Source organism: Rhyacophila brunnea, unplaced genomic scaffold (genome assembly GCF_057557595.1).
Source record: "Rhyacophila brunnea isolate RB1 unplaced genomic scaffold, BYU_Rbru_1.0 scaffold_9, whole genome shotgun sequence".
Lineage (NCBI taxonomy): Eukaryota > Metazoa > Arthropoda > Insecta > Trichoptera > Rhyacophilidae > Rhyacophila > Rhyacophila brunnea.
In genome coordinates this window covers 9,896,956-9,908,815 of record NW_028233361.1, presented here as the reverse complement: position 1 = coordinate 9,908,815, position 11,860 = coordinate 9,896,956, and the positions used below count along the sequence as shown (strand labels likewise).

General features: G+C 31.3%; 1 non-coding gene across 1 annotated transcript; it reads left to right on the top strand.

Annotated features, from left to right (window-relative positions):
* The first annotated feature begins 481 nt into the window (after positions 1-481).
* On the top strand, positions 482-553 carry TRNAE-CUC (transfer RNA glutamic acid (anticodon CUC)). The gene has a single exon. It is a non-coding gene; the product is annotated as a tRNA-Glu (tRNA).
* The last annotated feature ends 11,307 nt before the right edge of the window (positions 554-11,860 follow it).

Sequence of the window (11,860 nt, the reverse complement as noted above, 5' to 3'; positions counted from 1 at the left end):
CATCTTCACTAGGTACGCCACTGTACTTTACATAACTTTAATGTTGGTAGGTACCTAAGTACGTATTGTTAGTAGAAAGATATTTTATTTGCGTACCGATATGGATAAGTATTATTATTATTATTATATACCTATCAGTATTAGGTATATTGTAATAAGTATATACTTGCTAAATTAATATACTTATAACAATTAATACTTACTGCTATAATACGTAGGTAGTGTCATAGTACCTACCACAAAATTATTCAATACCTAATGATGAGGACCGGTTTTGTCTGTAGGTATTTTGTTTTCATTTTATATTACGTTACTTTGTTATATTATTTTAATCTATGATTACGGATAAAAATTATTAATAAGTGCATACCTAGGTAAGTGCTGCATATTATTATTTATTTGCATGCGCAATGAGATTATCACGCTGAGTAAAATCAATGACACTAGCTTTTTTAATATCTTTTGTTCAACTAGAAATATATCCGGTATGGTCTAGTGGCTAGGATACCTGGCTCTCACCCAGGAGGCTCGGGTTCGATTCCCGGTACCGGAATATCTTTTTAGATTTTTTTAGTAACATCCATAGCTTTTCAAATGACTTTTTTTTGAAAACTGTTTATATCTAGCAATAAATAAGAATAAAATGATGTGTAAAATTCAATTATTAGGTAGGTACCCATGTATTTTTCCCATTATTCCACGTCCCAATAATCCAGCACGTTCTTACGACGCCCAGAGAAAGCAATTTTTGTAAGGGATTAAGGGGGGACATGCTCGTCGAAGGTCAAAATTGAGTTTTTATTGTATTTTCAAACCATGATCCTGGACACTCCTTAAACGTTGTAGATAATTTATTTATATAATTTTGAAGCCTTATTATCCTTTATAGTTATTTTAAACATTTGATAACTGCATAAAGTATTTTTGTTACATAAAATAGTATTCTTTTAAACCTCTCGCTCTAATGTTTTAGAATATAGTCATATTTCGGTACAGAACTGTGCAGTGGTGTTAAGATTTTTTACATTTATTAATTTTTAAACGCATTTATAAAACCATTAGTATAATTTATTACGAGATAATTTTTGTAAAATATTCACGATAAAAAATTATTTTGATAATCTCTGTGATCCCAAATTTGACAAGAATTAGGCATTTTATTATTCAAAAAATCGGCAATATTAACACATTTGAAGATGATTCTAAAGATATTTATTATAAGCTATGTCTTTGACAATTCAAGTGTGATAAAAATCTTATGAATAATGATTGCTTTATAATAATTATTGACCTAAGAATAAGGTAGTGTTTTTTTGAAATACGCCATTTCTTTTGTCATTCCCTAGTGGTTAAGCTACAACATACGGCCGTAGCCATAAAATGACACACTATAATTAAAGTAGGGAGTAAAATTATGTTAACGCGCGTGTTTGAACATGTACGTAACTGAATTTATTTTTATTTTTTTTTAAACGGTACATGTTCAAACACGCGCGTCAATATCATTTTACTCCCTACTTCAATTATAGTTTGTCAATTTATGGCTACAGCCGTATGTTGTAGCTTAACCACTGGGGAATGACAAAAGAAATGGCGTATTTCAAAAAAACACTACCTTATTCTTAGGTCAATAATTATTATAAAGCAATCATTATTCATAAGATGTTTATCACACTTGAATGTTCAAAAACATAGCTTATAATAAATATCTTTAGAATCATCTTGAAATGTGTTAATCTTGCCGATTTTTTGAATAATAAAATGCCTAATTCTTGTCAAATTTGGGATCACAGAGATTATCAATATAATTTTTTATCGTGAATATTTTACAAAAATTATCTCGTAATAAATTATGCTAATGGTTTTATAAATGCGTTTAAAAATTAATAAATGTAAAAAATCTTAACACCACTGCACAGTTATGTACCGAAATATGACTATATTCTAAAACATTAGAGCGAGAGGTTTAAAAGAATACTATTTTATGTAACAAAAATACTTCATGCAGTCATCAAATGTTTAAAATAACTATAAAGGATAATAAGGCTTCAAAATTATATAAATAGATCATCTACAACGTTTAAGTAGTGTCCAGGATCATGGTTTGAATATACAATAAAAACTCAATTTTGACCTTCGACGAGCATGTCCCCCCTTAACATTATATTTTATTACAAAATATTGTGGTGAAAGGCTCAAGGCATCCTAGAAAATTGTGTCACACCAATTTTATTTCATCCTCATTAGTCACACTTGTTTTGTGTAGATATAGGTACGTGGTTAGGGAAATTAAAAATACCGCGCCGTTATTTTGGAGAACATAATATTTTATCATTTTTAACATGCGAACATATAAAAAGATGGAATCAGTTGGTTACCTACCCACCTATTATACTAAGTATATTTTATTCCAATATCATAATTCACGCATCGTTCAAAAATATTTTCAGCAGTATTAGGTACCTACCTTGGTAGGTAAGTATATTATTATCTCTGGTAAATGTGCGACAAATATAAATACATAAGTAAGTACTTAATAAAAAAACTGAATTTTAAAAATTGAATAGGCTCTTAATCCTTTTTAAATAACTGATCTAATTGAAATAACTGAAATAGTGATCTAATAGCCATAAAATAAAACGATGTTAACCTTTGTCCTACTATGTAAACTATTACATGCCGTTTCGTCCGGTGCCCATATTGTGTTACCGTATTATAATAGTTTATGATAAATATTTAAAAATTAAAATCCTGGTTTTGACAACATACCTATGTATTTATTTTGTCGATGCTTCAAGGACGAGAGGGGCCGGGGAAAATTCATTACGATAATTCCAATTGATTTGTGACCATACGTGGAGAAGTAAACATCTACATAAGATTATTTTCGCAATATTAGGTAATAATAAAATGTCCAAACCCAAAACTGACTTTGTATGCCAACAATTATTCCAACCATGACATTAATAAAAAATACGGTGTCATAATTAAATAAGTGTCAAATTCGCAGCAACAGTGATGTGTGATTCAGAAAATTGGTTGCATGTAAGTTGTACGTATGCAGTTTATCGTGGGACACTTATTCGTGCGCCGCAGTACGTGAAACATGAGTTCGTATAACATTTTATCAAATGACTTCGTTGAACATTTCACCGTGGAATACATTTGTACGTATCTTACAAAATGCGACGATAGTTTACAAATAGTACTGTTCCAATTAGATTAACCCTAACCTAACCTAACCTAATAAAGACATCTCATAAAATTCGTATTGAATATAATTGGAACAGCAAACTAGAGCCACATGTTGTAGCATACGTACACATATACTCCACGGTGAAATGTTCAACGAAGAACTCGTCATTTGATTAAATGTTACACGAACTCATGTTTCACGTACTGCGGCGCACGAACAAGTGTCCTGCGGTGAACTGTTTACGTACAAATTTCCAGATTCGCAGAAAATTTCAATCAGACAAAACGGATTTAGGAATCCAAGATGATCCACCGGCGAAATGACGAAATAATTCATCGGCGACATGATGAAATCGGTAATTGAATTAGATCATAGGCAAATAATTTATATATTATTATCACAGAAATTCGCATCTCCATGCTCTGATCTGATTGGCAAAGTGGACAGAATGAGTATTTACAGCATGTACAGCACAAACGTATGGACACGTGTAGAGTTGGGTTTCGGGAATTCTCGAGAAATTTTCGAGATTTTCCATCCCGAATCTCGAGAATAGAAATTTTAACATTTCGGGAAATCCCGGATCTCGAGAATCGTTTCTCGGGATTCGGGATTTGTTTATTATCAAATAGCGAAATACTATTAATTACTTAATTAATTAGTATTTGGAATTAAAAAAACGGGTTTTCGCAGAAGAGAAGCATTGTGAGGATATTATTAATGCTCTAAAACCTATACGTGTTGCTGTCGAAGCTCTCAGCGTATTATATTCTCAAAATTTTGTTCACAACATTGGAGAATCAGCACACCGAATTGGGCGACGAGTTCCTATCCAGCCTAAAAAGAAAACAAACAGATCGTAGATCTAGCCCTTTGTTATCTGCCTTTAAATATTTGCACGATCCAGTAAACAGCTGTCGTGACCGTGAGAAATCTCTATTCTTCCAGACGTGTCCCAAAACAGAATTAATTAAAGAAGTCTAAGCGTACCTGGTACGTCTTTTTTTCCATAATTTCCATAATTCAAGAAGAAATAGCAGTTTCCGATTCTGACGCTGATGCCGTATCCGTGATTGTGAACAACAGCGACGAAGAAGAAGATATGTCGAAACAATTTTAAAAATATGTCCAGCAATGCTCAAAACCAAACATTGCACAACATTCGACAATTGAACTTTTTCCGTCGTTTAAAAACGAAATAAATGTATATTATGAAAAATGTGGTCAGAAAACACAAAACGTTTAAAGACTGATCAGGGAATTTTGTGTCTCAAAAGCGTACGCGATTTTCAGACGCAGCCATTAACAGTCTGTGTTTTTTGAAACTCTATTTTAATAAGTAATGTTTTGAATTATTTTTGTTTTCCTGCTTCTATTTGTTCGTCTTAATAAAATTTTTTTTTTTGAATTTGTTTTTACACTGATTTTAGGATTTTTTATTTTTTCTCGATATCTCGAGAATTCTTTTCTGGAAATCCTGAATCTCGAGAATTCAAAATTTCATCATTTCGGGAAATCCCGAATCTCGAGATTGAGATTTTCACGGGAAATTCCCAACTCTAGACACGTGTTCATGGTTGTCGGGATAAAGAAATCATCATTTTTTGCATCAAGTTGCAGTTGAGTGGATAATTATTCATAATAAAGTCGAAAAAAATGATGTTCGCCGAGTGAAATGCCGGTTAGCCCCTAAAAGTAAAGAAAAGGGTTATTTTATGCATTTTGTGGAATGTTTGGAGGATATTTCACTTTGATTTTCGTAAACCAAGGGAAAAGTAAGTTAATTGCAGTAGTTTTTTTCTCGACAAAATTGGAAAGATTGAACCAGTAATTAGATGAGTAGATGATAATAATTATTAACTTAAAAAATAATTAACCGGAATGGGAAATTCTTCATCACTGGTTACTTAATAACCTTACAATAATAACCCGTAAAAATCAGGTCATTCAACCATATGACTTGAATATCGCTCAGCAGAATATGTATTATGTATTCAGGTAGGTATATGGAACAAACATTAAAAGATAAACGATTTACTAATGTGGACCCTTCACAGCCTCAAGGGTTTCGTCGCCGTGGCCGGCCCTCTCTCTACCTGCAGCAGTGTTACAAACGCGATCTATTGCTGCAGGTCTGAAATAGCGAGAGGCGCAAGAGTTGGCGATGGACCGAGGGAAACGACGCGAACTTGTGCTTGCCCTATGGCCCAATGCTGGGTCGTGACAGGGTGAAAGAAGAAGAAGAAGTATGCGGACGAAGTAAAAAAATCTTAATTCTTATTTCAATTCGAAACGGGTACTATTTTATGAAAAATGGAATCGAAAAGTTAGATGTTCGACAAGAGAGATGGGATACTAATTATTAATGGATATGAAAATTATATTCAGAATTAACATATGCCTAACCATTTTTCTTAGAAACACGTTTATTTTAAGAAATAAATGCTTTTATGCTATATTGATGACAGGGCTCGAGATGACGTGAGCGTGCCGGAGCACCGTTCCGGTTCATAAGATCTCCAAAAGTATCGCTCCGTCTCGTGGAAGATAATAATTTGACCGTCTGAGCTAAATAGGCCATATAAAAAAAATCTAACACACTTATTTTTATAAAATACACATAAATTTAGATAACTAAGTTAATATTGTTGTTCAATTTAATAAAGCGCATTATTTTTGTAGTACTTATTCCACTTTTAATCAATAAATTAGGACCGGTTTCGTCCGCCTCAGAGGAACATTTTCAACTGAGATTGAAAATGAGTTGAAAATGTCCCTCTGAGGCGGACGAAACCGGTCCTAATTTATTGATTAAAAGTGGAATAAGTACTACAAAAAATGCGTTTTATCAAATTAAACAACAATAGAATGCAGTTCCACCAGAATTGACAGTTAACAAAATAAAAGAAACTAAGTTATTGTTTTCGAAAAATTATCGAGCGCTCCATTTCAAGCCATTCGAAAAGTAAACTATCGTTAAAACTTATAATGTCGTTTACAATTAATAATTATCATTGCAAAGTGGACAATATCGGTTTTTGCTTACAGGCGCCTCAATTAAACTTTCATAAATCAACAGGTAGGTACTGACCAATCTAGAAAAATATGTATCAACTTATTTCAAAGACAAATAAGTAAACATTTTTTTAAAGATAAACTCACAATTAAAAAATATTGTGATATTATAATGTGCGTTCGTTGAACGGTTTCAGCTTATTAATTATTATATGATATTATTATGTTTTATGATAATTTTTTTTCATTGAAATGTAGTTTGATAAAACGTTCTCTCGAATGCGTATTGTAGTACTAAAATTGTTCAATAACTAATACTTAAATATATAATTTAAAAAACATCGATTATTTAAAAAAAAAAAAGTGTTCTAACAATTCAATTGCTTTTCTCTAATCGAGGTTAGGTAATAGAACAAGTACGTTGGTAGATAGGGCGATTAGTCGGAGCTAGGGATTGCAATACCGGTATTTCAAAACCGGACGGGGGGACATGCTCGTCGAAGGTCAAAATTGAGTTTTTATTGTATTTTCAAACCATGATCCTGGACACTCCTTAAACGTTGTAGATAATCTATTTATATAATTTTGAAGCCTTATTATCCTTTATAGTTATTTTAAACATTTGATGACTTCATAAAGTATTTTTGTTACATAAAATAGTATTCTTTTAAACCTCTCGCTCTAATGTTTTAGAATATAGTCATATTTCGGTACATAACTGTGCAGTGGTGTTAAGATTTTTTACATTTATTAATTATTAAACGCATTTATAAAACCATAAGCATAATTTATTGCGAGATAATTTTTGTAAAATATTCACGATAAAAAATTATATTGATAATCTCTGTGATCCCAAATTTGACAAGAATTAGGCATTTTATTATTCAAAAAATCGGCAAGATTAACACATTTTAAGATGATTCTAAAGATATTTATTATAAGCTATGTCTTTGACCATTCAAGTGTGATAAACATCTTATGAATAATGATTGCTTTATAATAATTATGGACCTAAGAATAAGGTAGTGTTTTTTTGAAATACGCCATTTCTTTTGTCATTCCCCAGTGGTTAAGCTACAACATACGGCCGTAGCCATAAATTGACAAACTATAATTAAAGTAGGGAGTAAAATCATATTGACGCGCGTGTTTGAACATGTACCTAACCGAATTTTTTTTTATTTTTTTTTAAACGGTACATGTTCAAACACGCGCGTCAATATCATTTTACTCCCTACTTCAATTATAGTTTGTCAATTTATGGCTACGGCCGTATGTTGTAGCTTAACTACTGGGGAATGACAAAAGAAATAGCGTATTTCAAAAAAACACTACCCTATTCTTAGGTCAATAATTATTATAAAGCAATCATTATTCATAAGATGTTTATCACACTTGAATGGTCAAGGACATAGCTTATAATAAATACCTTTAGAATTGTCTTCAAATCTGTTAATCTTGCCGATTTTTTGAATAATTAAATGCCTAATTCTTGTCAAATTTGGGATCACAGAGATTATCAATATAATTTTTTATCGTGAATATTTCACAAAAATTATCTCGTAATAAATTATGCTAATGGTTTTATAAATGCGTTTAAAAATTAATAAATGTAAAAAAACTTAACACCACTGCACAGTTATGTACCGAAATATGACTATATTCTAAAACATTAGAGCGAGAGGTTTAAAAGAATACTATTTTATGTAACAAAAATACTTTATGCAGTCATCAAATGTTTAAAATAACTATAAAGGATAATAAGGCTTCAAAATTATTTAAATAGATTATCTACAACGTTTAAGGAGTGTCCAGGATCATGGTTTGAAAATACAATAAAAACTCAATTTTGACCTTCGACGAGCATGTCCCCCCTTAAAAGTGGAAAGAAAATGTATTCATTAACATGGAAGGTTTAATTGTTTAATTAATTTAACTGTATTATTTATGTCTGGTTACGTCGTTAGTTTGTATTATCAGCCCTAGTGGCGAATATTTCATGATTGAATAATAATAATACTCTATAATGGACTTGTCTGAGCCTAATTTTTAACGTTTATCTATTAAAGAGTAGCCTATAGAATAATGAAAAAAATATAATTTTGTGAGCAACATTGCATTTTGTTTTACATTTACGGGATACAATTAAAGAGATTGCAAGTTATCAGTGGGACACAATATACACGTCGAAGAACAACTTTATAATAATATAAAGTTATTGAAAGATCATTCGAAGAAGAAAGTACCAATATTTCAACTACTAGGTATTTGTAAACATCGGTATCTCTACCGTACCTTACCATTACATAATTTTAAAGGTTTAAATAATTATATGTAGGTACCTATTTAGATAATTTTGCTATAGAATATTAATAATTTAAAGAAATTTTTGTATTTTTAGTTTTTTCATATATTTCACGAATACCGGTATTTAATAGGGAATACCGAAATACCGGTATTGGTATTTTCATTTGGTATTACAATCCCTAGTCGGGGCGCCAAAATTTGGAATACATTACAAACTATAAGTATATAGGTATTATATTTATATATTAACATTCAACTAAATTTGGGAAGAATACAATGACATCGGTGTTGCCAACTGTGGTTGACAAAAACATGCCAGACGAGGTATGAAAACAAGCTATTTGGAAAGAAAAAAACGCTAGATTTTGTGAAAATAAAATTTGCAAATAAATTTAAGTACCTACTTATTTTACCAAAGACGAAGTCCGAAGATACATTTGCTTTCGCGTATCGAAATAAAGTGCAAAATTGAAAAAAATGTTGATAAGTACGTGTAAAAACCACACATTTTAACAGAAACATATTTCAAAATTAACAACAAATACCTATATTGACTATGTCAATGGCGTTCAAGTTTCGTTTCATGTTTGAAGATGAAAGCTCCTTTCTTGTAGTCTTTCCATTTTATATACGCAGAAATTCGGAGTAATATAAGTACAAATAAAGCATGAAATTGTTTCAACGTGTTTTATTTCTCACTAAAATAGGTACCGACCTACCTGCATTAAGTATCTGATATTCAGAAATTTGATGTGCATGAAAATAAAGTAATAAACTAAATATCTAGCGTAGTAGATTTTTGGGTTTCCACCGTGTGTCCTTCTTCCTTCTTTACTCGACGTTTCGGACTCGTTGCAGAGGCCATTATCAAGAGATGATTTGATTCGGTGGAAACCCAAAAATCTACTACGATAAAAAACAACCGTGAAAGCCTCAAACATTATATAAACATCTAGCGTTTTTTCAACACATTTAAAGCTGTTGAAGGCATCGAAAAACCTTAGTAAAAACGCCACAAGCCAGATGCGTTTTTTGCAAGTTAGATGCTTATCAAAAAAAATCTAGATCTGGTAAGAAGAGCGCTAAATTGGCAAAGCTGAATGACATATATACATTTCCACTACATTATTCCACAGTTGATGGTTAATTACCGGCTATACAACTTGTAATCAACATTTGAGTCTTTTGTATATATGTATTTTAGCCTTTTGTTTTCTAGTTTATGTCAAAATGATACAGTACAATCACAAAATTCAGTAATAATGAGGAAAATAGTAGTTTGAGAATACTCTTGTTTCTGTACACAAGCTTTAGAGATACTAAACGGAGATGTATTTGATAATGATTACTGCTATTTACAGTCACCCATCGCTGATTAGATAACTTATGTAGGTACGCAACCGATTCGTCAGAAAAATTATAAGGGGACCACCAAATATTTCATTCCAGTCAAAAAGTTATTAAATTATACCAGAAAATAAAAAAAAATGCGTATCTACATATTTCTTACAAACTGAGTCTAAAATATTACCTAAATATATAAATTCATGAAAGCTATTTTGTCAAATACTGAATTGGTAAAAATTCTGATGTATGTATTGTGATTTGTAAAAAAAGGTGTTTGCTGCCGTAGGAGGTCTCTAAATTAGTCAGTGTCAGGCCTCTACATCACTAAATGCACCATTGAATTTATAGGGTACAATATTATCGAGATTAGTATATCTAAATACCTATAGTAATATAAACAATATTCAGGTCACAAGTGTGTTATTCGTATTACCAGACCAATTACATCTATATGTTTTCCATCCACGTCGGAAAACAAAAATACAAGGACATTTGTATAAGAACACATACATAATATTTTCGAAAATATACCTACGTAAAAGGTTACGAAAGGAATTTTCTGAAACACTGGTACACAATGTGTATACAATGTGTACCAGTTACCGGGTTTGTATACAATGTTCATTTGTTTATCGAACCGATATATCTAGTCTATTGCTACTGCGAGTACCAAGGTGAAATGCCATGGGCTCCGAAAAGTCACAGTCCGACTCTGATAACGACAACTCAAATATTATTTAGATTTAGGCTGTGCGATAAGAAATAGGAAATATGCAATCATACAGGTCATACACCTAGTGTGAGGGAAAATTCCCTGAAGGGGAAGTGAAGCTCCATGCATGGTAAAATTTGTGACTCATTACTAATAACTCGTTTTAGAACAGCCATTGAAAATTTGAAGTTATCCATCAAAGTATCTGACATTCGACGAGGTATGGAATTAAATGTATGGCTGAAGAAGATGTAGATTTGTTTAAAAATCATTGATATATTAAATAGTATTGAAATGATCGAATTGACTTTTCGAAAGAGGTAGACTGTGGAGATCAGAGAAAATAATTACAAGATAAAAAGAACTTTTTTTACACAACGTTTTTAAATTATCTGTTGAGTCATATAAACTTGACTTGACTAGCTTAAACGATCAAAAAAAATTGTACTTGATAGAAATACTGAATAATGAAATGTCATTTCATATTGATTTCCATAGTAACGCACGTATATATTATTTATAATAATTTTAGTTGCTAGGACCCCTAGCAACCAATAATGGTATCGAAATAACTTTTCATACAAAACAGAATTAACTAAAAATGAATTCAATTCTACTTAAATATGGCTAAACGTATTAAAAAATGCATTGGCATCGTGTTCTGATATATTCTAAAAGTTTCAAATGTCTAGCCAGTCGGGAAGTTAGTTAAAAATCGATTGCAAGATTTGTACCGGACAAACAACCACCGGACAAATAAGAATAAGACCTAAGAAAAACGTTGTAAAAAAGTATACTTACGGGAAATAAGAAGATAGTAGTTACGATATTACTACTGTGCGAAAACATCTTCTTGGCTATGCTTCTAGGCGCTGTTGTTTACTAAATGGGAGGAGCTTGTTAGTTTATAATGGAAGTGCAGTTAAAAATGGGCGGAGCATGTTAGTTCATAGTTTTAACACGTAGCCAAGATGATGTTTTCGCACTATACTGATGAATAGGTACAAACTCAAGACATAACGACATACTAAATCGATGAAATTTCAAAAGCTCACCGACGATATAAAATTGAGCGATGAGTTTAAATTATGTATTTTCCTAAACATTTATAAGTACACACAAAAAATCATAAGATAAAATTATTATCTATATTTATTTATATGTGATTTAATACCATAGATATTTTTTAAATATCTAATTATTAATTATTTTGGACAAAGCTATGGATTAGAGTGATTAGACAATAATAATCTATGCGCAAAGATTTTAGGCTTACGCATCAG